General features: G+C 37.2%; 1 protein-coding gene across 2 annotated transcripts in view; it reads left to right on the top strand.

Annotated features, from left to right (window-relative positions):
• The window catches only part of nphs1 (NPHS1, nephrin), a 199,603-nt gene that overhangs the window by 89,539 nt on the left and 82,125 nt on the right, over nucleotides 1-27,939 (top strand). For both annotated transcript variants that reach the window (XM_023330210.1, XM_023330209.1), the window contains one exon: nucleotides 3,254-3,291. The gene's annotated coding sequence lies outside the window, so the exon portion shown is untranslated. The remainder of the gene's footprint in view (nucleotides 1-3,253; nucleotides 3,292-27,939) is intronic.

Here is a 27,939-nt window from a genome sequence, read left to right on the forward strand (position 1 = left end):
AATTTAAAAAACAGACTTCCACTGTGACTGGATGTGTACCAGGATACCTTTCAGCCAATTCATTTTTTTTTTCTTCTCAGCTTTTTCTTCTGTATGCAACAGGGAAACGTTTTAACTGGGGGTGATTGTGCAGACCTGTCTGCCAAGGGTTTTAGGGAGAGCAATGGTGTTACCATGGCACTCGCACCCCTCTGTGTGAGCCAGTGATTCCCCGTTGGGAAGATTTTGCATGCAGGTTGGAGAGAGAAAGCTGCTGGCCCCCCAAATGCATTCCATCACCATCACCCCAAGGGTCCTCTGCTACAGCCGTATTTCAATACACAGAATAGAGCTGGGACAGAGAGGTTTGAGGGCATAGAAATGGATGTGTATATTAAGGAGGAAAAGGTTTCATGCTACTGGTCTGAAGTGAATAAGAAGGCATGTATTATAGATACATATAAGTAGACAGATGTAGAGGTCACACGGAGATCTAAGAGTGGAGAAACAAAGGGATTAAATGGTTTTAATCTATGGCTGTCATACTTCAGATATCTCAACATGTCACTGTTTTAATGTCCAGAACAGTAATGGTACCAAAAACTTCAAAATTCAAGCAAAGATTACAATAGGTAGCATAAGCTAATGTAAAATGCACTGTCCAGATCATGTCATTGTTGAATGATCAGTATAGTCAACTGCGTTTTTAAAAAAAAATTATAACCTATTGAGCACAGCATACAAAATCCTACAAGATGCATACTCATTATTTTGGTAATGTAATCAGGATTCTCCCTAACAATTGTTTATTATCCTTCAGAGTCAGAGAAACAAAGAGACACTGTCCGGGCTACTAAATCTTTTGTCTGTGATTTAATCTACTTTACACTGAAATGTTACCAGCTAATTTTTATACTGTACTTGTGAGTTTTCAGGGCTTTCTTGCGATCTTTCAAAAAAGCACCTTGCAATAAATCAGGCAACTTTTTGAGCTCTTTTGTATAGCATGCCTATTTCTTATTCATTTTAGCATGCAAAAGGCCATGTGTCAGTTCTCCATCCTAAAGTACTCAAAAATTGTCTAGTCCTTGCATTGTTGTCCTTCCCAGCTTCACTCAGAGCAGGAGATGTTTAACCCTCAATTTCTGGACGACAAATTAATTATGCATGGACTATTTGGAGTTAAAATATTCTCTTTTTTTATTGCGAATTGTTGAAGACTCTGTAGTAGACAATACATTTCAAAACTCAATTAGATCTACAGTAAGATCTAAATTAATAAATAACACCACTCAACCATTGACTGCTGGAGATAGGCTGCAGACCACCCAAACCATGGATAATTGAATTTTGTAGTGCTTGTGGCATTTTGATGAGGAAGTACTATTGGAAGACAAAAAAGTGTCATATCCTGTATCCTGTGTTATTTGGACTCATTGCTTCCCTGTACTAATTCCCTTTTTCCCTTCATCCATGTTTCCTTTGTTAGTTTGGTTATTTTCATCTGATTAGTCTGGAACATATTTTACTCTTAGTCTGCTCTTAGTTTTATTCTTTGTGATAGTTACAGTTAGATTAATTTCCTGGTTCCCCTGTTTGTCCCCCTTTGCTGCCTTGTATCAGTCTACTAGCTCAGCTGCTAGTCATTTACCCCATTAAGCCTCATGCGCTCCCTTCCTAATTGTAGTCAATTTCCCTATTTGTACCTCTCTCTCCCTCCTCAGGTCCACCGCTGTGGTGTGTCTCATCTCACACCTGCATCCCGTTAGCTAATAAGCCCAGGTCTTTTGTTCCAGTGGTCACCCTTCCAGTATTTAAACTCCGTCTCCTGCTCACACTCTTTGTTGGTTCCTCCTGTTAAATCCTGACTAATCCTGTTACCTCTCTGTTGGCCCTGATTCCTGTTATGTCTGTCCTGATCTGGATTCCTGTCTTCTCTATGGTGATTTATTGTAAGTTTTTTTCCCTATCCTTTTATTAAGTCTTGAAAATCAACTCAAAGTCCAAGCCTGATTCATTTGGGTCCATGACACAGCACGACATGTGGCTGCTGTTTCATTTTCTTTTAAGTCATAATTTCTGTGACCTGGAGAGTCTGAGGCTTTTTATCAATCTCCACCTCATAATTCAATATGGTTAAAGCGTAGTCATCACTTATGATGTCTATCTCATTGAATAAGTAACACACACAGAACTGCCCAGTTTGTAACTTCAGCACCCCTGAAGCTGGACGTGACATAAATTTCAGCTCTGACTTCCACTGCAAATGGGAAAACAACCTATCATTTATTACCTTAACAAAGGCCCTACTTGCACCATTGTGAAGGCAACAGTCACCATACAGACTGAATAGTCTTGGTGAAGCATTGTACTGAAGTAAGTTGGTAAACCTTGGAAGCTGAGGTCTTATCACAGGTTTGATTTTTATATATTTTTTTAATTTACTTTTTGGAGCCAAATCCTTTTATCTAAGATCTAACCTGCAATGAAGAGATAAAGCTGTGCTGACTTCTCCATAAAAGCACTTATCGCTGCAGTACAAGCACTCCAATGCCAATGAGATGAGCAGGATGCTCACTTAACATTCGGTATGCATGCCCTCACCTACGCTGCCCTGTGTTCCACACTCTCTTTACTCACAACATACAAATATACACAGACACCTAAAGTACATGATCCCATACACAAAGCACAAAGGTGCATTCAAAAAAACTGGTGCTGGCATGTCCACCTGCTGTTTGGTGTAATAGACTAAGCCCCCCACCCCTTTTCTTCTTTTTTGCTCCAAGTGTATGCTTTATTCCTCCTCCAATCATGAAATAGTGCCTGCTAAGCTGGCATGTAAGAAAATCAAACAGCAAATGAATGTTCCTTGAGCCTTCTGCAACAGTATCAACCCTTAGCATAAATTTTTCATCATTTGGTGTGGTAATATTACCTCATTAGAGTACTCAGCCCACCATTCAATAAGTGTGGCCATTCTCCCTGCCAAAGCTGGATCAGCAGTTGCATCAAAACAGCTCTATTCATTCACCCTCCTGCGCACCCCTACACATGCCCACACACACACACCAATATACAAGGGTGTGTATATAGTATTTTACTTTACTGATATTGCAGAAAGGGTCACATCCAACACTGGCATGAACACATGTCCAGATGAATGAAGCCCAATTGAGCACACAATAATTTTTACTATTTTTCTCCCATACAAAGAGATGCTATTACATTGACTGTGCTTGTGTGCGTCATCTTGTCATTTTCACTTTTTCAGGTTCTCCTTGGATCAAAAGACCTCAGACAGTGAGAGGGGTATGTATGTTGCTTTATTTATAATAATATTTGTAGTAAATCTAAGCTGACTCCAGTCAAGTTCTGCTCTGCAACGACACACACAAACGTGAAAGTTTAAGCTTTCTTTCAAATTCAGAAGTCTACATATATTTCATTAGTATTTGGTAGAGATGGATTTCAAACCGTGTGACTTGTGTCAAATATTTGTAGTGTCCTTCCCAAAGCTTCTTATAATTATTAGTGAGTTTTCATTCAGTGTGAATATCTGCATTCAGCTGTGTTATTTGGTATATTAATAACTTGTCTAGCTCTTTACTCTTTGGCTTTATTGTGGCTGGCATCTGTGAGTGCTTTCAATCTCATGTTGAAGACAGAAGAAAACACTGTTTTTTTCCATTTTTACTCAGATTCTGTTATTATTGCAAGCTATTGCAGTTTGGAACAAATTTATAGTCTTGTTGCAATTTTCTCATATTAAGGAAATGCCAGTTGGCCATTCAATGTTTTTTCTGGCATAAAAAAAATATTGTTTTTGCTGCTCTACTGCTCTGAGATCCCTTTAAAGTGGTTCATTCATTTGTCGTCTGTGCATGAGTGAGCGAGTGAGTGAGTGAGTGAGCAAATTAATAATTGAAAGAATGAGAAAGCAATAAATGACTGTTTGACAGTGAAACTCAGTTGGGAATCTATTGCATCTTTTTTAAGTGCTGATGGAGCTTTTACTGCTATATAGGGGAAAAATTGATGCTCAGTTTGCAGGCTAATCTGACAAGGGGTTAAATTACATTTTAGATGTGTGTATGTGTGATGCATACATATTCATAATGTAACAATCTATAGATCTGACAAGAGGATAAAGGACTTTTTGTCAGTATTTTTGAACAAAAAAATGATGTCATGACCATAAGAGAAGGTTGGAACATAGACAGTCTGTCAAATCGAGATTTTCACTTTTTGGTTTTTCTGACAGATTGGAGCGTTGTTCGCATTACAGCAGATGAATTCCTGTTCATGATTCATAAACAAGAAACTGGTTGGGCTCAGGCTTATAATGAAATTCTATAATCACTGGGACTTTCATCAAAAGATTCATTTGAGACCTTCAAGATCTGTTTAGGGTGCCAACTGGGCATTCCACACCGTCTCCAAAGGATCTCCCTTTGGAAAGGCTTCCCAGATATTTTCAACTTTGAAAAATTTGAAGCAGTCCAAGAACTCACTGAAGGGAACAAAGTGCATAGATATTCAGTGTAAATAAAGCCGAGTAAGACCAAGTTGTCAAATTATTGCCTGCTGACTAATGACTATAATTCAAAATCCAAAATACAGAGATGGAAAATTAGGGATTGTAGCTGTACAATTTGTATATAATATTACTGATATGTGTACACTAGATTTAGGTGCTGTGGATAAATGAATCAGGTGGATACTTAACAGACTGTTCTTGTTCCTGTGGTATGAAGAGATAGGCAAGATATGCTTGATAGAGGTTAATCTCTATCAAGCATATCTTGCCTATCAAAAATTTAGTTATATTAAAAAGCATATCGGTTGATGGAAAGCAAATTTTAGCTGTTAAAGTGACATAATTTGTTTATGTTTAGTGAACAAATGAAACATAAGTTCACTGAACGAGTGTTTGCTTTGTCAGACTAACACAAAAAAGTTAAGTTAGTTCAGCTAACTTCTATTTTCTTAATCTGAAGTGATTTGAATTAGTTGGGTTAATTCATTAATTTTGTCTTAGTTAAACATAAAGTCATTATGTCAGATTACTATATCTGTTTTGCTATCAATTAACATAACTCAATTATGTGGAAACTGTCGACATAAAAAATATGCTAAGTCAATGATTCATTTCTTTGAGTGTGTAGAAACAGAGTGGACAGAGGACAAGCAGGTCGGTGCAGTATTTTGTTGGAGTGGCTGGATGGAGGTGGTCATGGTGGTTCATCCATGTGAGTACAAAAGTATTGAGGTCCAGTAGTGAAGGTTTGGTTGTGACAACTTGTTCTGGAAGTGACAAGCTTACAAGACATACTCTTAGCACAGCAATCAAAACGATGAGAATGAATGTAATCAGCTCTGCCCATGATGAGATCAATAGCACAAAAAGAAGAGTGGAAAGTAGAGGCAGAAAACCAACATCCAAAAACCATGACATATTTGAGAATGTGAGGTAAGATGAAGGGAAAAAAAACGCTGGTCAGACTTTGTAACAAATAATGAAACAGCCAAAGGATGTGGTGATTTTCTTTTTTCAGCTACTGAAATTTGTTAGCACAATTTAAGTTTTTCCTCTGACAATATTAGCTAATTTACGCTGTCAGACTTGTTTTCACAAACACTGTATGCACTAAATAAAGTCCCGGGCAATGTTCTGGGTTTCTTCTTTTTTTCTTTTGGGAAGGGGGGAGTGAGGATGGTATTCGGAAAGCTTTTAGTCATCTTTGCAAGGAACTCTTGGCTTAGTTTAAAAGCTTCTCCCCCAAAAGGAATTCAAGAACAATTGCAGGGCAAGTCCGAGCAATAAATTGACAAAAGTGACAATCTCACTGAGGAGCCAGCGCTGACCCCAGTGCAAGGTGATGATGTGATTGATCTAAATGAGAAAAATGTCTTTGTTCTTTTCAGCTTCACTGATTGTTGAAATGTCTATTTAAGGCTCGGAAAGTGTAATGACGGTTTGACGGTTCATTCTGCCTACAGAACGCTCTGTCTACCTGCAGCATATTTGGATCTTCACCGTATTTAAATATTTACATGGAATTTTGGCATTTTGTGCACTGTCGAATATATAACACATCTCTAATCATAAGTGTGCTCCCTGTACAATCTAATCTGCGATGTCTGATAAGTCACTGGCATTAATTTTCTGAGGCACATCTCTTGTCACATTGTCTTTCCCACAGCTCAACCTCTTGAAAGTTCTCCACCTCTCTCCTGTCCACTTTTTATTTGAGGAGGTCTTGGAGTTTTAGCAATTTTACTGAAACAGTTTTTTATGGGTTGATAATCATTCATGGATACATTTTATCACTATGAAGATACAGTTTTTAATTTTCAAGAAGCAGAGCTAGAATGTCTAGATCCCAATTTAGCTCTAGGAAATCTTTTGCACAAAGTTGTTTTATGCAATCAGTATATGGAGGATCAACCTCGCCATAATAGAAAATAAATGTGATGTTCCACACAGAAAGTAGGAACAGTTTCTGAGAAAATAGTGATTTTCATTTATTTATTTATTTTATTTATTGTTTGAAGTTATGAAGAAACCACTCCTTGCTTTAAAAAGCAGCTCCGGAGATTTTAAAATGGTAGACTTTGTGTTTGAATTCAGTTTATTATTTGGAATTTGAGGTATTGAGCTTAAGCCTTTTAGTCATGTAACTTGGGAGTTACAGAATAAAAATCCATAAAAATACAGATTTTTTTCTTCAAAACATTTTTTAAAAGATTCAATAGGATATTTTTAAAACTGCCATACCTCAGTTACATAACTGGGTTTTTATTTGGAGCCTTTTGGTCAGATTACTCGGAAGCTATTGAAAATTAATATTTCCAAATATATGAATGAAAAATATAAAATTGTGTGAAATATGTTAAGTCTGATTGGTGATAAAACTAGAAGATTTGTGAAGAAATTTAAATGGGGCCTGCCAAAGTGTGCCTGTCGGTTGGAACCCAGCATTCTGATGCTAAAAATGAGCATTAATGCTGAAGTAAGCTACTGTATAATGTAATCAATAGTATGTGGAGAGTCAAAAGCAAGTTGAGGAACATCTACTTACTCCATTCAGTATGTTAAAATTCGTGCACAAGCTAAAATCAGCCAAAATGCTAATGTTAGCCTAAGTGCTGCCAGTGGCATGTGGGGTAGCACTAGCATGTTGTCTTACATTGACTTCCTCCATTCAGTGTGCTAAACGAGATTAATAAATAAAAATAAAAAAACAATGGCTAAAAAGCTTATTTTGGGAAAAAGGCTACTGCTAATCCACTAGTGCACTACTGAAGGTGTAGGGAGGGGGCAGTGTACTGCTAATGTTTGTGCTAATGTTAATGCACTGAGTTCTGATTTTTACATTTGCAAAAGTAACAATTTACTTTGTGGCACTTCGTTACCAGAAAATGCGCTCATCTCCTAGCAACAGATTATCAAATATTATTTTTGTTAAAAAAAAACATGTGATTTCTTCAGCTTTTTTGAAATACTACCCATCTTATACTACTTACTACTTAAGAATTGTGCATTTGGTGAATTTTGCAGAAAAGTGAAAATGTTTTGTTTTTTTTGTCATTGGTGGTAAATATATTATAAAACAGACATTAAATACAAAAGTAAAAATCTGATTTATATTTCCTGGCAGTTTGTTGCAAGAAAAAAAATAAATAAATAAAACGCTCATCACTTAACACTAAATTAATAACAAGTAATAATGTTTATATTATTATTGCAAAAAATTTGTATCAACGCTAAAGAAAGCTTCAGTGTACTCAGTAGCATGTGGAGAATCACAAGCATGTTGACTAACATGGAATTACTCTATTCAATATGTTAAAATTAGTGTATGAGCTAAAATTAGCCCAAATGCCAATGTTAGCCTAAATGCCTATGTTTTGCTGTAGCAGGCCTCAATAAATAAAGAGACATTCTGCTGACGGTAGAATAATAAGTGTCTTCCATGGACCTATTATTGCAAGGCATTTCAATGCTCTCCTTTGCATTGCTACGGCTGGCCCCAATTAAGCACAGATTTGCAAAGATTCCCTTTAGGAGACTCTATCCAAAAAAAGAATAATAATACTTTGAGAAAATATTTAAAACACATATCTACCTTAATATACTATGTTGTGATTTGATTGAAAAAAAATTGTCATCATGGTGGTATAGACATATCTTCTGATATAAATGTAATCACAAACCATCCCAATTAAATTCTGAAATAGTTCTCTGAGCAAATAATGTTGGTGGAAAAGACTGTAAGCAAAAGACGGTAGAGAGACACATCTCCCAGGGAGAAGACCACCTACAGTGATGAGATGCTGTTCCACCAAATACACTCTCTGCATGTCCAAACTTCATAGAAAGTAGAGATGCAGTCGCTTCATATTTGTTTGGCTATCACCCATTTGTGATGCCCTTGTTTCATACATTATATTCTGCCTCAATCTCTTGATGTGTGAAAGTGAAGGACCCAAAAGCATGCACTATGTAGGTGTGCTTTGTAGGTTTCAATGTAAATATGGCGCCTATCCAGAATTTATTTTTGTAATTATTAGCAAACCAATGCGATATGAAGGTCGCAGTGGGAGACATTACAGGAAACAACTAAGAAACCCAGTAAGGGGTGGATGAAAACAAAGAATTTAAATACATGGGGCAAGCACAGTACTGGTTGAAGGAGCTGATGAGTGTAATAAACTGAATGTGCTGCAGCTGTGAGGGAGCAGGGAGCTGGAGTGAACTGAAGTGACTCGCTGGGGAATAAACCCACAGAGAACACTGAAACCACCACAAAAGAGCAGAAAAGTATCCTCTAAACTCAAAGCCTGAATACCAAACACATGAGAAATAATGCGATAGCAATAACTCAGCAGAGCATGACTAAAAACAAAGCATACCAAAACACAATATTACAGATTGAACAAGAATAATAAATAATAGAAAACCAAAAACCAAAATACCATAGATCATGACAATGGCATAATTAAGTTTGTCACATTTAGCACAAATTCATTTAAATCTAGGTCAGTTGGATCTTGTTTTGTTTTAGTCATAATTAATGGGCTATTCACTCTTTTTAATCTCTATGTTCAATCGAGTTTAATTTCTTTAAGCTTTTTTGTCATTCATATTTTATTTTTTGCACCCCAACATTATTCAATAGTTTATCCGTTTTAGTGTTTAGTTTTTCTTTTTACTCCGACTCATACGTTTTTTCCCCATAACATAATTTTACACCACCTGTTTAAATAAACAATAACTCTGTATGTTGTATATGTTTTAAGGTTCATAAATACATATATTTACCCTTCACAGTACCTTAAAGATAAGAAAACAACCTGATGACCAGTTTTGTAATTTTGTGTTATATGAAGGAAAAATACCCAGTGAAGTCTGTGATTCATATTTCATAAAATTAAACAAGTGTGATCTTCTCATACTATGTCAACGCAAAAACTGTTTTCCATAATTTCTAGTGGTATTGTTAACTAGATTCATCTTATCTTTTCATGGTATTATTTCATTAAATGATAGATATTTGCTTTATGTTTTACCTTCTAAAATATATTTTTGCTGAGTTGTCTTTGAAGTCTAATTTTGCTTCAGCAACAGTTATACACACACACCTAGTACAACGCCTGCTGGTTATGCTTCTAACAGTAAGTGTTGTCAGCTTGCATTTTTGATTGTAGGTAGATCGGGCTTTCTATTGATGGGGTAAATGGATCAGCATTGTACACAGACTAAGAGTTGCAAAAGGGAAAGATTAAACCCTTCTGTAAACGTTGCTTTTTATGTGCTATTTATGGTTTCACAAAATTTTAATAGGGAATGACAGCCAAGTAGAATATTTTTTAGCTCAAATGCAAATCCTTATCTCAAGGGCAAGTGAAATGCTGTATTCCAGCTTATCAGCTTTCATCCATTGTCTGTGAACCATTGTTTTGCTTGTGACTGAGACCTGTTTTATGAGTCTTGGAAGTATAAATGTTGTATTCTAACATTAAAACCTAAAAAGGATGTAAGAACATCAAGGTCCATTAAATGAATTCTAAATAAAGTTTTTGTTATAATGATAAAGCCTCTTTAATAGCACATATTTTCAGATCAAAGATTAGTTAAGTATATTTAATTGATGTTTTGAAACATTGATCTCCACACTATCCTCCAGCACATTTTTAGCTTCTGCTTATGAATTAATGTGAATTTTGTACTTCGCTTATGTTGATGTTTCTTATGTTGATGTTTTACAAGTTGTGGCAGGAGGATGGATCAGTTTTAAAATACATGAGGCATGCACCATTCTGGTATTTTTTATTTTTTTCATTGGATGATAATCAACAACTAATCAAAAGGAAATTTGGGGGAATAAACTATAGCCTTCCAGCCTCTGTGCAGTTTATTTTTTAAGTATATTCCTCAGATTTCAATGGAGTAAACTATTAACCTTTTACCACTTTTCTCTCTTTAATCACATTGGACACATTGGATTTTATTTGGCAGCACAGATTGTCAATTGGCTTTAGATCGATGAATATGCCTTAAACCATCATTGTTGGTTTGGCTACGTTTGAGGTAATTGTCCTGGGCCTCTTGCCCTACTCTGAAGCCATTGTTAGTCTCTAACATAAGGGAAAGTTTTAAGCCTAGTTTTAGAGTTTATTCACACCTGATGCATTTTCTCTTGATTTAAATGGACCAGAGTTAATGTCCCCCATTGGTCTGAAGATTCTGTGTGAATACAGTCATGCAAACCCTGAATCTTCTGCAACCAAACCAAGACCAACTTTTTTCTGTCCGCTTCTGAATGAACTCTGGTGCTGTTTGCTTCTGGTACGAATACAGACCAGCTTCGATCTGAACCAATGACAGGAAATGTACATCTTCCTTCCTATGCATTATGGTTAAAACGAGTCTTACATCTTGTTTTAATGTGGCAAAATGTATAAAGTTTCAAGCAATGTGAATACTTTTGAATTTGACACTGAATGTTTTTTTTCTTTAACAATAAAATAATCTTAAAAATGTAATGGCCTAATGAACATAACACTTACAGATTTTAAATCACGTATTATGATTTGAAGATACCGTGTCCATTTGTATCAGAAGAGGTCAAACAACCAAGGATTTGGAAAAGAAGTCCTAACCAATCCTGTGATATAACTATATACATATATGTTTCAACAGGTCTTAATCCACATTACATGGATTTAACATGAGATACACAGGGATTTGAGAAGATCAATGTCTGCTCTGAGACAGAAAGGAAAAAAAAAATCCTCTCTTTCTCTTGTTGCCATCCCTATATTAAGTGAATTTAACTGAGCATGCATTCGTGTACAGTGATGTGCTGCAGACACTTTACAGTATTATTGTTTTGCATGTTCATGTCATATACATTGTGGTCTTTACAAGTCTTACATCTCTGTGTTTTCATAAGCTTCAAACCTGTTATTGTTGCTGTTGTTGTCATGTTTACTCAGCACGGTGATGCTTCTCACCGAGGGCCCCCACAGAGTGCCCCCTCCCACCTATTTGTGGTTGTAATCATCTTATTCACAGGTTATGGTCTCATAAAACTGTCTCTCGTGATCTCCGTCACAAAGATTCATCATGATGAGGCATGACATTCACGACTGAACCAGGCAGAACTCCATGACTAACCTGTTTGTGGCACAACTCCACCAGCCGCCTCCGTGTCTGATTGGAGCCCAGTGCTTCGCTCAACTCTGCCTTACCTTGCATGCCATGCTGCTTCTGCTCGCCTCATGCTAAGAACCAAATCCGGTTCAAGGCTGCTTAACAAGAGGTTTCTGCCCTGGCTGCTTTATGTTGCGTGATTACAATCAAGCTACAGTGTGAGCTTAAAGAGGCCCATAAGACCAGCTCCTTTTATACGCACCACATCCAATTCCGAGTCATCAGAGCATCCTCAAGCACAGTGGCTGCACCTGTAAATACACTTGTGCTTGCTGTTTTATTGCGACAGCATTGCAGAAAAATAAAAAAAAGTAATGGTCAAGATAGCGCCCTGCGTTGATTTATGTCAGACGGAAAATAAGAGTTGGAACATTTACATCCTCTACACCTTTAAAAACGGATCCCTCCTCCTGACACAACATGTAAAACAGGGGTGCCAAAGTTCGAGAGCTACCTCCTGCAGCCATTAGATGCATCTCTGCTTCAACACACCTGAATCAAATTAATGGCTCATCACCAGGTCTCTGCAGAGCTAAATGAATCCTGGTGAGGGAATTCAGCTGTCTGATTTAGGTGCGTAGAATCAGAGCTGCTCTAAAAGTGGCAGGACGATAGCTGTCGAGGACGAGATTTGGGCACGCCTGTTGTAAAGCATCAACACAGGCAAAGAACAACATTCTCATTAAGCCTCAAACAGAAGCAGGAGCATTTGTTTGAGGATACAGCTGAGTTCAGCAGCCATCACACACTGCTCCTTCATTTTTGCAAACCTTATTACTTTAGCTGGTGCCACACAATCATTCTCCCCTGCTCCAATATGATAAGATTTAGGGGCATGTCCAAATGGGTAATCTTGTTTATTCACTGTAGCAGTTTGAAACATCCTAAGATTTCCATGGGAATTAAAGGGTCTCCATCGCTGCAGGAGGTCAAAGAGGGAGAAGGGAAATGTTTTTTTTTTATTATCTCCTTGCCTTTGTGTTCTTGTTTACAAGTATTTTAATAGCTGATATAACTTCTCTTTAGCTTACTCTATCCCTTGTTGCTCTTGTACTCATGATGACTTGAACTTTTAATATGAGCACCTTCTGGTATGCATACTTCTAACAAGGTGCACAGTGAGATGATGTTGCTGCTATTAATTCATAGTAACAATCTTAGACAATAAGTATTACACCAGATACACTAATTTAAGTCTCAATTGATTCAAAAAGTACTCTGGAATAGTCACGTACTTAATAGCTGTTACAGGGAATTAAAAAAATAAAGGAAAAAACAGTTCATTGTGTAATTTCTAAAGCAATGGTTCATGATGGTGTCATAATCATTTTTTTTTGCCCTTGATGCCGAGCTTAGTCATTTAAGAAGAGATGTTGATGTCCAAAAATAATTCATGGTTTTTTGCATTGTTTTCACTAGGATTGTAATTGATTTACACTGCATAGTCATGAAGGCAACAAAATATTTGGGCTTGAAAGTTCATGTTTCAAACCCAAGTAATATTTGCAAAATGTGTCGTGTGAAATATGCACAGTCTTATCATTTGTTTCAAAAGGCAGATTTTACTCAACACGTATGGCCATTGTGTCCAGGGAATCTACATTCTGACAATGTTTTTATCAAAAGCAATTGGCTGAACTGCTACCTCTGTCTTTGTATGACTCATTGATGACTGATAGAATGTGTAACATGTTGCTTATTGTGTGTGATGCTGACGAAAGCATACAATAGACTGACAGCAGGCATCAGGCTTTGAGTTTCATGAGGGACTCCGATAGACTCTCTGACTTCCTATATCATGTAGCTGTACTGCAGCTAATGCCAGCATGAATGTAAGCAGAAACTATTTCCAGACTTTCTATTTCCACAGTCCAACTTTTAATGACCCCCTCCACAGTTCTACTTCCATCAACATTCTTGTTAATATCTTTATTAATAAAAAATTACTGTATTCTGAGCTACTAAAATATTATTTCATGTTTAAGGTTACTGTTGCGTTAACTTGCAATGTATCTGTCAGTCACATGGTGCTAATGCCTGACACCTAACTAGGTCCCACGCTGATGTCAGAAACTGAAAAAATTGGCCAGCAGTCAGAGCAAAGGTGCAACTAAACCAGAAAGTTTAACAAAGAAGCGCTTCCCAATCCATACCATTATAATGCTCTGCTTGTGGAAGATCTTCAATTCTAAAAGGCTTGTCCTGCTTTTGCCTACCCTGTTTTCTCCCTAAGACCTCAGTCTAGAGAGACAGGCCCGCAGCTCATCGCTGGCAGATTGTTGTGAAATGGCTTGAGCTTAATCTGTGATACTATTCCTCCATGGTTGCAGGAGAGCAGAGAGAAAACAAACCCCGACTGAGTAGGTTTAATCTTTGGATTCAGATAACTGCAATATGTAGCAAGCCAACAATAACAAAACACGGCACTGACATGGCAGCACACACATCACACCGCAATCAGAGTGCGCTGCTGTCCTCTGGGGCTGACAATCTCTTCATCAGTGAAGCGGTTCACTCGCCAAATCAATTCAGCTGTGAGGAAGAAACAAACCACACGGACAAGACATCTTGGGTGACAGAGAGCTTTTATTCATCCTCTTTCTTACTTTCACTTCCTAATAGATGAGACATCAAGATAGCCACAGGGAATTGTTTGTGGTATCTGTGCTGTGGGTGAGGAGGTTGCAGGTTGTATGGGGTTGCATCAGCAATAGTGCTGAATAAAGATTCCTGGATTTCGCTCACGTATCGTGTGCTATTGAGAGGAAACAGGTGGCGGAGTTCAGCAAGGATGAGAGGAGGGGGGGGTCTATTGTAATTAATGCTACAGATGCTGATCTCCGCAGCGCATCTGGGAAGTGCTCTCATTATCTGAAATCTCCTCCAAATTTTCTGCAAATCCCTGGAGCCTTTTAGAATCCCTTAAAAATCGCTTTGCAGCGTCTTGTATTTTCCCTCATTTCTTGACCATCACCTTCACCCCTCTAACGTTTTTTGTACCAGACATTTTTATGTGAGTCTTTGTTTTCTTATGTTTCCAGTCGATTCAAAACAATGCTAGAATATGGCAGTGGTAAACACGTTCCAAAATAGTAACACACCATGACTAAAAAGGCAGTGAATAATTTGTTGAGTAATATGCTGCACCTTTGCATTCCATTTTTAATCAGAGTTAAATTTGAAATTCCAACTGAGAAAGATTTGGGTTTCTATTCAACGTCTCAAAAATTACTTTTGCTTGACTTGCATGTAAAAACTTGGAGGTGTAATGAGTTTACTTGCACTTCTGAGAGTTTGTTCTTCACTCTTTTAGAGATGCAATACCCAACAACTCCCTAAGACCTCAGACCTCAGCAACATGTACTTTGGTGCACATGTTGCTACATCCTCCTCTTGTGGATTATTTTATTTGAAGCAATGATAAATGTATTTGAAGAGTTCACCGTTTTGGTTGTTTGTTCTTTTTATCTCTGCATCACAGGTTTTGACTCTGTGGTGGCATCAGCCATCTTCTATACTATAAGGTGTATGTCAAAGCAACAGCTTATCTACAGCTGAGCGGAAGCATTTAGATAGGCTAATCAAGAAGACCAGTTCTGTCCTAGCTCGCCCCCTCAACCCAGTGAAGGTGGTGGGAGGAATATGGCTAAAATATAATTTTTGTTCACCAGTGTATCCCATCCAATCCATGAAGCTGAAGGAGGCTCCTTCAGTGCCTGTGTTTCCATTCACCATATGATTGCATAACTTGACATTTCAAATAAATTCACTCAATGGAAACGTCAATTTAAAAAAAAAAAAAAAACTCTCATTCTTCAATAAAACATTTTGGTGCTAGGATGAGGCGGATTTATGGTCGTATTGAAACTGGTTTATTTTACAAAACTGCAATGGAAACACTTTTTTGCATCACACGAGTCGCACGATCAACGGCCAGCTGCTGCCACTGGCACAAACCACGAAGAAGACGACGACAGGAAATAAGGCATCATGGCATGTGATGATTTATTGTGTGCACAAACTTAGTCATGTGTAATTTTAATTGCTTTTCTTACTTAATATTGACAATGGTTTGTGCACATTTGTAATGGAAACAGACTGATATATCCCAGGTGCACAAAGGCACACCTAGGTTTACAGCTGCTGCTTCCTTCAAATAGCTGTAAGACTTACAACCGTCAGTGCTCCAAAAAAACTCAATTCCTCTCTTTATCTCTGCTTTTATTTGCACATCCTCGTTTGAAGTTTTCTCAATTTTTGCAAACAATCTGTTATTTGTGCACACGGACATCAATGCACATTTTATACAAAATTTTGTTCTCTAAATTCACATAATTTGCTGTGCATTAGTTTTAATCTGAATTGTCTATTTTTTGATAACTGCATGTGATGCTTCTTATGTTGTAAATTTGTCCTATATAAGGAGAGATATTTCTCATCTCAGTGCCTGCCACTAAGTTGTTTTAGTGCTACACTTTACTTTTCCTTTTTTACCCCACCTATATTCCACTGTTACAGAGCTCAGCCAACCAACACCATGTGTCTGTGCACGTACAATGATGGGAATCCCAGTTTGCTCTGATTACAATATGCTCAGGATTAGAGGGAATTTGTTCTAACATATTCAGTCTGGTATTATTCTGATATCCCCTGATGCATGCATCACAGGAGCCTCCACAGCCACATCAGGACATCACCTCTGCAAGCAACATGCAGAGCACCATGTGGAAAGTGGCCATCAAAGCTCACCAAATGTGGATGTAAGAGTTTCTGTCCTTAGGTAAAGAAGGAATGGAATTTTATCAAGTCTGCGTGGATTAAAGTGGCATTGTTGGAACCCTTTTGTAGAAAAATCATAGGGGACATTAGAGGACCCAGGTAATAATAGAGATGATAAACTGTATTCTATAATATATCATCATTTCTATTGTGCTCCACTGTCATTTTGTACGAATAGTGTTCAATAAATTCAGGAGGGAATAGCACACATTTTTTGATTTGCATTAATCCACACATCAAGGGCACATTAAAATAAGAGCAAAGAATTCAACAGTTTTTCTCCCCTCTTATCTCCCTCAGCTCGGCAAGCACTGTGCCAGTGGAGCAGTGGGGGAGAAAAGGCATCTTTGCATAAAATAGCAAGCAGGCAAAAATCTGAAACAGTTGGTATGGAACTCTAAATAATCACGGTGCTTTTGGAGTTGAATGCATTAGCATAACTTAGTCCCCGTGAAGTAATCACTCGTCCCAGGGTGAAAAGATCCCCTCCGGGCTCGTCTTGCAGCTCCTGCTGCTTCTCTCCCCATGAGTTCAGTCTTGGCAGAATGACTGACCTCATGAGACCAAGGGGTAGCTGCGACATGTGGCAGGAAGAGACCAGTTCAACAACCCCTTTGGGTTCTAGGAAAGTGCCTTCGGCAAGTGATGAGATTATACGCCAAAAAGGATAAATCCCCCACATATCATTTAGACAGTATTTATCCCCATATCTCTGTGGAAGTGACCAACTGCACTGAGGACAAAGTGAAGCCATGACAATGTTAATGTGTATTCATCAGGGAGACAAGATAATAAAGTGGCATCCAGAAGAAATACCGTTGAAAGGTAAATCATTGGAAATGTAACATTTATTAATTCCTTTGTTTATATCCTATTTTTAAAAGTTAAAGTAGCTGTAGAATAAAGCTATTCATGATGCCTGTGAACTTTTGACAGCATATTTTTTTAATAAGTTGCTCTTTTGACATTAGCGTTATTTATCTGTGTTGGGACTGTTGGCACCATAAATGATAAATATTCAACATAAATGTCTTGCAGTTATTGCTATAGGGGTTAGAATTTAAATACGGAACCTCATTCAAACTCACTTTGAAAGAATTGATAGCTAAGGGTTTGTTAGTACAGTGGACCTCATGGTTCCAATAGTTAGCTGGCTAAGTCCATAAGCAGAAAACCAGCTCAAGGCCATAACACTACCTAGGCTAATGTGAGCATATTTAATCTAAGGTATTAGTACAATTGGTTGATAATTTGGCCCAAAACATTAGTGAGGGCCCAGTTAATTATATGCTGACAAAACAAACGGAAAGTTATTTTCCTGCTTTATAAACCTAGCAAGTTACTTTCAATGTTGTACATTTTTTACTGTTTCAGACTGTCTCAGGAAAGGTGGGGTTGTATAAACACAGAACAGAACATGACACAAGCAGACTTCTGAGTCATGAAGTCTGCTTGGTAAATGGCTTCAATTCAAGGCAGGAAACCCAAATTCAATCATCACAATTATGTGTTGTTAGTAGTTGCAGTTTTGAAAGCCGTTCAATGTCTTTTTTTGGGGGGGTGAGAATTTTCTATTTGAGTTTTCGTACTTCTCTCTTCTGCTCTTCTCAATGTTTATTGACAGATGATGGTGGTGTGTTCCTACAATCTTGTTTTTGAAAATGAGTCCCAAGTGCATCATTTGCTAAATGCCAGTCTGTTTCATTCATTTTCAGTGTTTAAAAAGTATGCTTTTCAATTTGTTATACCATCTCAGTTTTATTGCTTGGCCTTTGTCTTTGGGTTGGCTGAATGTTTCTCAATCTATAGTGAAACAACGAGTCAGTTCTTTATGCTTTAGGACTTTTTGCTACATTTACTGTTTAGGTGAAAATATCTCTCTGGCATGTCTGCTATAAAATAGAAGTTGCCAACGTTTGATGCACAGTTTCCTCAGGCACCCTTTTGCTGTACTTTGCATCGTTTTCTGAAAGATTCAGCAGGTATTGGGTGAAAATATAAAGCTGGATATATTGCACCCATGTTTGAGATCATTCTGTTTTCACTTACTCAACCACAACAAAACGAAAGTCTGTTTGCAGACTTACAGGTTTTTTTTAGACTATTAGCAGACGCTTGTTCTGTACAGCATGGAAAGGTTTTAAAGGAACACTTTGCTAAGTGGTCCTTCAACCTCTTCTGTCCTCGGCTTGATTTTATTTCAGAGTTTGGCACGTACCCCTTTAATTTCTTCCTGGATCAGACTCACAGTAGGAAGTTATTATAAATTTAAAGATTACATATCTTTTACAGGACCTGCTGAGAATATCCAGTATTAATAGTTGATATTCTCTGCATGACCTAACTTCTACAGTTTTGATGATACATCATCATAATCTGTTGCTTTGATTTTTACCTAAAAAGGGAATCGAAAATTAACATTTCCCATAATATATTGATCATAAATTTCCTCTTGAGTTTCAGTGAAAATAAAGCAGGAAATAAACGGAGGTGATTCAGGCGTAGACAGTTTTTCTACACATCCTTTTTTCAAACGTTAGTGATCTGAAACCATATGTTAAGCAAGATGCTACAAAGTATTTTTGTAACTTTGAATTAAGGTTTCAAGTTCAACAAACAGGTCTGAGGCAGATAACTTTCTTTCAGTTACTGCAGGTTGGTAAACTAAAACAGGTCTTGTTGAAACGTGACCTGGAGATAGTAATCCATACTTTGATCACAACTTAACTAGATTATTTGCAATACATGTTATGCCGGGATCAATTAGGCCTCCCTTTCATGCCTTCAGCTCTTTCAGAATGCTGCTGCTTGTCTTTTAACCACAAACAAACAAAAATAATCCCTTCTGTTTTCTCACCTTTGGTTGGGTGAATGTGCCTGTGTGCCAAAGAATTGATTTTAAAATTCTTCTCTTGACATTTAAATAATTTCATGGTCTCTCTCACCCAGACCGCTCTGACCTGCTTCAGGCTTTCACCATTACCTTAGGCCAGACCAGCTTCTGTTGGTTGTAGCTCAAGCTAGGATGGGGTTCAGAGCAGATAGGGCTCCAAAAATTATTTGACAAGTTTCAATGAGTTATCAGATGCTCTACTTCTCTTGCTGTTTTTAAGTCTGAAGTCTAATTGCAGTCTAATAGATTTTCATTTTACCTGAGATGCAACCCGATATCATCGCTGACTTAAAAAAATATATTTTTTAATGTTTTATTGAACCAGTTCAAAGCAGTCGTTCTTGTATCGCAGGCCTAATAAATGCTAACTTGTGGTGCATCACTTAGAGCCACTTTCATTGAATCTATCATAAATCTCTTCTTTTAGCCCACTGTTGCTTTGCTTCCTCCAATTTTCTGTATGAGAAACTTACAACATTTCTCTTTTGCTCACATTTCAATGATGAAGTTCATTTTATTGGGAATTTATTTAATAGACTAACATATGTATTACATAATTCAATGGAATCCAACGGGAAATACTTTGTTGCACCATTTTGATTGAACCTATGGCCTCATGAATTGTGGGGCATGTTTTAAACCAACTTTACTCATCTAGAGACTGGACGCACAACATCTGTAAACATCAGTTTTGAAGACATCCTTTAGCTCAGACTTGTGTCTAGCCTTTTCTAACAAAGGAAAGCCCTTTGATCTAAAGTATTATTCCGCTGTAGCTCTGGCTGCATGTTTTTCTTTGTTTGAACTTCTTGAATCGTTTATGTCTTCTGTTTTTTGTTTTTGTTCGCACAATCACAGGGCACCTTCACTGTCATTGCTCTGCATCACCACAGCATGTTGCTGCCATGACCATATTTCTTGGTGTGTAATGGTGTAATGGTGTGTTCAGGGAATAATGTTTTTATCCATAAACATGTAGGGCAAAAAATTTCAGTTTTGTTCTCATCTGACCAGAGCACCTACTTTCACAAGCGTCTGTGTGCCCTGTATTGGTAGAAGCAAAATGTCGAGGCGACTTCTTGTGGCTTTTGTTCAACAATGACTTTCTTCTTGCAACTCTTCCACAAAGTCACGGCTGCTGATCGCTACAGCTCTTTCAGAGTTATCAGATTTTCTTTGCATTTTTGTAAATATTTAACCTTTTACTTCCACTTTACAACTATGCCCTTCTTTATGCTGGTCTCAATAAAATATATTGATTATGGTCATTACTTGCCAAAATTTGGGAAAGTTTGAGAGCATACTTTAACAAGGCAGTGCATTGAGATAGGTCACAGTTAATCAAATTTTATTTCACAAACCTGGAGTCTTGCCTTTTGTTTAATTATAGGTATAGATTCATCTTTTTGTCCTGCTGCTTTGACATTTTCCACAGTCTACCCGCATGTTTCCTTTAACAACCCCGTTCTGTATTTAAAATACTGGCATCCAATTTTAGACTCAGCTGACTTGGAACATCTGACATGCTTTGCCACACACTATGTTGAATTACCTTCTTCAAGGAGTTTTTTTAATCCCCTCCTTTGTTTCAGCTGACAGCACTCCAGCAGGAGTCATGTTTCATGTCAATCAGCCAGATGCAACAGCCTATTAGCATCTCCATCATTTTGTAGTTGTGAATCAGTTTCTGATTCTAGGTATCAAACTTTTGCCGCTGATTAACACTGTGCTATTTAATATATTGAGATAAGTTTTACAAAGCGGTAATGCTAAACAATTACCAGTAAACCATCTGGTGTTCTGCTTTTTTGTTTGCTTTAGTGGGGCAATAACAGTGCTATGAAAAATTGTTTCATCATTTTACCACCACAGAATTCAGGGTTAAAACTTGAAAAGTGTTTCTTGCATGTATCAGCCTTTTACTCTGATATGGCTAAAAAGAAACCTTTATTCATTTACTCATCTAATTTGGTTGGTTACAGAACATAAGTAAACAAACAGAGCCATGAAGACAAACAGAACAGACAGGTCAGGGATAAAATCGTGGAGAATTTCAAACGTACCAAACATGGCTGTCCAAATAAATTGACAGAGTTGCTGTTCACTTAACAATATCCCAAAATTATGCCTTTATAAAAATGTTGCAGGGGCGTGCCGTGGTGGCGTAGTGGTTAGCGCGACCCGTATTTGGAGGCCTTGAGTCCTTGACACGGCCGTCGCGGGTTCGACTCCCGGACCCGATGACATTTGCCGCATGTCTTCCCCCCTCTACTTCCCCGTTTCCTGTCAGCCTACTGTCATTTAAGGGACACTAGAGCCCACAAAAGACCCCCTGGAGGGGTGAAAAAAAAATGTTGCAATATATAAGACATTGTTTAAGGAAAGCCATAAACATAAAAGATAGCCATAAGTCACACACTGAACACACAGTAACATGATAATGTAGGTGTCCTGGTCGAAAAAAAAAAAAAAATTAAGCTTGAAACTCAGGAAGCTTGACCTACAAGCAAAACTTCACTTTTGTGCCAGAAACACTGCAAAACACAGAAAATACTATCTCTACAGTGGAATATGGATCTAAATACAATAAAAAATAATACAAAAAACCTATTAGGCAGAAAAGACTTAAAACTGGGGTTAAACTTAGCCTTCCAGCAGGCTAACTATTATTATTCTCTAAATAATTGTTCACTGCTTAATTAAATTGAGCCGTGAATCAAAAAATGGCACATTACTTTTTTTTTGACCCACCCCATTGATTCAGGCAATTAATGTCAAAGTAAGAAAAAAATATAGACAATTTATAATTCACATACTGAAAGAAGTCAAATCTCAAGTTAAAATATCAATCATTGCTTTTTTTCTTTTTTATTGTTAATTCTGAACGTTGTTGCATTTTATGTTTGAGTTTCCATATCTCAAAATGAAAAGTTAAAAAAACCTCTTGAGAATTTGCTCTCGCCAAGAACCAGAGGTGGATACTGAAAATAAATCAAAGTGTTTCAACAAAATATTAGTTTAAGGGTGTCCATGTTTATGCAGCTGGGCTATTGCAACTTTTTCTAAATAAAATAGCTTGTGTTTTATTTGAACTGAACACCATAAACATCCACTTATTAAAACCACCAAAATTACAAAAATACCATCTTTGTATCATATTTGGTAACACTTTGTTTGACAGGATGTGCATGAGACTGAGATGACACTGTCATAAAAATGACATAACATCTGTCATGAATGTGAAAGAGTGTTTCTGAATGTCTATGACCATTGTCATGAAGTGTCTTTTGGAAAGTAATGCAACTTTTAATGCAAAGTTGCTTTAAAAGTCCATTAAAAGTGCCACTTTGCATGATTTTGTAAATAATGACAATGTAATGCAAAGTTGGCTCTTTTAATGGACATTCAAGGCAACTTTTAGAGCAACTTTGCATTAAAAGTGTCATTATTTACCAAATGACACTTCATGACAACGATCATAGACATTCATAAAGACTCCTTTATGTTCATGACAGATGTTATGTCATGTTTATGGCAGTGTCACGTCAGTCTTATGCGCACCCCGTCAAATAAAGTGTTACCCAATCTATTTAAAAAAAACAAAACATATAATAAGAATAATATCTGAAAGTCTGGAGCAAGTTGTGAAAATGATGGTCTTGGTATTGTCTAGATGGAAATAGGGATTGTGTTTTTGGAGCAAGTACACCCTGAAAAATATAAGAGTCAAAAGACTATGAAAAAAAACTTCTTTTTAAATCTGTAAGACTGATTTTTGATTGAAATTGTTGCTTGTTGTTTTGTTCACCAATCATTAGCTGCACATAATCTTTACTCACACTGAAAAGGCAAAAAAACAAACAAAAAGAATAAAACCAATACCACTCATTACCACATTACACAACATTTGATGTCTTTCTAAACAGATGTGGTAAAAGCAATTTTTTTTCTATTTTCTTCATTTATTAAGGAACCTGTGATCAGTTGAGCAGATGAGCAAGCCCTATAAAGATAAATAGATGATACACTTCTAAAAATATTTTTCTTATTTGATCTTCTAAATTTAACGTGTTTTAAATATTTTTTTTAATTGTGATCCAATTGCTCGTGACTACTCAAAGAATGTGTTTTTGTCAGTTTTGTGCCTTTGTAGTTCTCAGTTTATTTACAGTATTATCACAGTTGCTTTTCATGCTTTCTTTAAATGTGCTGCTATTGAGCTTTTCAAATTTTACCAATGCTTTTAGTACAACAGACTAACAACAGGTATGATCTGAAGGAAACATGAATCTGGGCACCTCAGGTAAACAGAAACGTATTGTTATTGTGATAGGAGGGGTGTGCTTGCGTGTGTTGTGGTGCTGTGTGCGGGCGTTCGTGTGTGTGTGTGGGGGGGGGGGGGGAGGTGTGTGGGGTTGTCTGTTGGTCTGCATAATGGCAACACAAGCTTTTCTCAAAGAAGTTGCATTAACTTAACTAGATTGTTCTGAATCAGTTGTAGAAAAAAAAGGGTAAATTTCACTCTAGAGCTTTGGTTTTAGGGAATATGAAGCTTATCCACAGCTGACAATTAGGGATCTTGTGTATTTCAGCACATATTAGCATAGTCTCCTTGAGGTTTGCTCCAGTCACATGTATTGATTTAAAAAATGTCATCAACTAGTTTAATGTTGCATCACTTCCACTGTGGCACATTCCTGATCAATCTTTACTTCGACTGCTGCCTCCTCTGGGTTGTACGCTAAGCAATCCATAAGAGAAAAACATATTTACAGTCAGATTGTTTTCCTGCTTTTAGACTGTTTTTTTCAGCCAACATTGCATGAATTTCCCTTTTATGTATTCCCTTTCTTGTATCTGTTGATACGCTATCTGCCTGTTGACTCCCCTCAATCAAAACCAGAATGTTCAAACATCATCTGACAAAAGCAGAAAACTGTTTTTTCCTGTGTGTTTTTGATCGTCGGAGCATCCATCAAAATGGAAAACATTTGATGAATTCAAGCATCAAGTGGGAAACCACAGACACACGATACAATATTTTTTGCAGAAGCAAAAAATATTGCCCCTTGCACTTTTTCACACTTTATCTTATTAAAACCACAAAATTCTAACTATTTTCATGTTGTGGATACGGCAAATAAATCTTTTTGGTCCCTGTTAGGTTTGCTAATCAAGAGAACAAAGATTTTTTTTTTGTTTAAAACATTAACTCATGCACAGTCAAATAAAGTCAGAATGACTTTATTTGGTCATTCTTACACATGAATACAATTTTTTAGATGATGGATTAAATAGTCTACACATGCACAAACAATTATAAAGTCAACTTTAAATCACATAAAGGATATTTTCAGGTTTAAAAGGCTAATGTCCTAAATAAATCTAAAAAAAAAACAAAACAAATTTGCTCAATTTAGTCAAATTGATTACTACAACAGTGTCTTCACAGGTCTGCCAGAAAAGTAAATATGACAGCTGGAGCTGTTCCAGAACCTTTTCATTGGCATTAAAACCAGAAATATAGAGCATATCATCCCTGTCCTTAAGTAACCCTGTATCTCAGATAAAAGACATTAAAATACTTTTGTTAGTTTATAAGCAACTGAATGGCTTAGCAGCAAAATACATTAAAGAGCTGTTGTCATTGAATGGACCTTCCAGACCAGTCAGGTCTTACGATTCAAACCTACATTCATCCCCAGAACCAGAACCAAACATGAAGAGGTAGAGTTCAGTTTTTATGCTCCACTAATCTGAAACAAACTTCCAGAAAACTGCAAAACAGTTGAAACACGGGGTTCTTTAAAATCAAGACTATAAACCCATTTGCTTAGAAGAAAGAACATCATAAAATGAAGTCTGTTCTTAAACTTATCATTGATTTTCCTTACTTTGTCAATGCAATGTAATGTGTTTTGCTTGTTTGTTGTTTTATTTTCCTTCTAATAATGCACAGCATTTTAAATTACCTTGTTACTGAAAATGTGCTATGCCAATTAAATTGCCTTGCCTTGTCTTACAAGGAAGTAATAACATGACAAACTGTGAATATTTTTGCAGGGCTGTATATATGCATGGGGCACCAACATACACAATATGCAATATAAAATGATGGTCAAGTATTCCATTATTGTTTGCAGCTTTGACTTCTACAGTTGTTTGCCCCTCAGTGGGATTGTCAGAGTTTTGCGTTTATATGTTTGTGTGTGCATTCCTGGGGTTTAACCGCATTTCCTCGTGTCTTTGCATTGATTTTTCTGCATCATTTGAGCTGTAAATGTGATTGGTCTGGAACTGCACGTTGGCTTGCTAACTCACTGGCTGAGCATAAATGAGAGCCAAATGAAAAGGAGGGCAGGGGCAGGAGTTGGACAGGAGTGGAGACAGAGAAAAAGATAAAAGCTTTACATAAATGCAGAAAAAGCCAGTTCTCTGTGTGTTTCTGTGTGTCCACCCTGAGCTTTTTCAGGTGTCACAGTTTATCCCATCCCCTTTTATGCGCCTGCCATTTTCAAACGCTCTGCAGTCTCTTCTCTCTCACTGCGTGTGCAGGCGTGTGTATGTCTGTGTGTCTGTGTGTTTCCCTGCTGTATTGTCTCTGTTTCCTCCGGCCTTAGTAAATGTCAACGCAAGCTGCTGCTCTTCCCAGACCACCTCTGTGAGACGGACCAACCTCATCGCCGTGGCAACCCTCTGTTCTGGCTCAAAGAAAGAGGCAAGAGAGGAGAAGAAAGGGACTTTTATTCCTCTGAACACCCACAAGTTTCCTCTTTCTCCCTTGCCCTTGTGCATTGCAGCTCAGGCCCGAACCATGTGGTCAATCTCCCAGGCTTCACCACTCTATTGTGAGAAGGGAGCAGGGGTAAAGGATGACTGAAATTATTAAGTAGCTCAGGAGCCATTTTCTAAATTAATTTTAGAAATTAAAATGCTATTGAAATTTCTTTTTAGGTACTGCTCTTTGAGGGTCATTTCAAATATGATCTGTTCTGCTTTTCTGAGAGGAAAAAAAAAGAAGAAATTTCAAACAAAAGGTAAAGAAAACTTCACCCGAATTATCAGCAAAGCAAAGGAAATGGCACTATTAGATTTCCCAGAGTAACTACTTTGCTTGCAGCCATTGTATTTGGTTTCAATCTATACCGGCAGGAGGCTGTCAGATACCTTTCTTCTCTGGTAATGGCTTTCTTTTCCAAGCTGACTTGTCACCTCTAACAAGAAGTGCACCTTAAGGGATTTCGGTGGTCATAAGGAGTAGTTGTAGTAGCCTGGCCAAACACTGTCACTCATTTCCCAGAAAAAATTATATCGTTTTCTTTTTTTATGCGACTGTACAATTGGTTAAGGCACAAAGTTGAGTTTCTTAAATGACAGCATTTACTATTAACCGACCTGAAGGAGGATGTAGGAGACTGCTGGAGAAAGAGAAAATTTGAGAGAAATAAGAGGATGGTGGTCAGACGTGAGGGATCCTTCTGATTGTAGGGGAGCAATCTTATTTTACACTGGCACTAATCCAATATTGTTTCTGGTGCATCCTGGTTGAAAGAAGTTCAAATTTGCCCCAAGGCTTTTAGGATTTAGTTTGTTTTGCTACTCAGATATTCTTAATAAATATATTAGCACCACATTTGAAATTATTCAGCTCTCCATAAAGAAGCTTTGACACATAGACTTGTGTTTCAATTTATTTATGACTGTGCTTAAGTGAGTCGTTAGTCTCTCATATTTCTGCTTTGGAAACAATCGAATTGTCTTTCACACAAAGAGTATTTTTCATTTTCCATAAAATGGTTTACTGCATGCCATTGCATCAAAATTTAGGTTTTACATGCAGAAAAGAAAGAAAGCAGTGAGTTTCTTTTTGAGATTATAACCAAAATTGTTCCAATTTTGCAGTATGTCTGAATGTACGGCTAGAAAAAAGGTCAAACATGCAGACTTGCCACATAAAGTGGCCACACCACTGGCCCCTAACTGAGAATCATGTTCAGTGCATATAAAGTGAGTTCTTGGCAGACTGCTGGTTAAATACCAACTATCATAATTAAGAACAACTGATTTGTATTTTTTGACTGGGGCTCTAGTTCAGCATTGCTGGGTTCCCCGTGTCCCCTGCAGCTTTGCAATGCCAATTTAATTAATGGAAGCTTAGTTGTGTGTGTGGGACATGTTTAGTTTTTCTTCTTCCTATAATATTTTTTTTGTCTTTTTCTTTGCTTTTTCCCCCCTGAAGTTCCTATTTTCAATGTAGCCGAATTTTCTATAAACGGCCTAGTTATTCAGAAGATGTGTAAAAAATGAACAATTCAATAGTGGAATATTCAAAATTTAATAAACATTAATATTTCAAAGAAAACACAGCAAATGGTGTCTCAATACTACAGACCACATGTTTTATTGAATTTGTGCTTAGAAAATTATTGCTTGTCATTTAAAATTATTTTGCTGCTTAAATGTGTTTGAAATGAATGTAAAAAAAACAAAACATCTCCAAGTATTCAAGTTCCAACCTTAACATTCTCCATGCATTTTACCAGCAGTATGTGGCTTGAATTAGCAG

The sequence above is a fragment of the Xiphophorus maculatus genome, chromosome 3 (assembly GCF_002775205.1).
Source record: "Xiphophorus maculatus strain JP 163 A chromosome 3, X_maculatus-5.0-male, whole genome shotgun sequence".
NCBI lineage: Eukaryota > Metazoa > Chordata > Actinopteri > Cyprinodontiformes > Poeciliidae > Xiphophorus > Xiphophorus maculatus.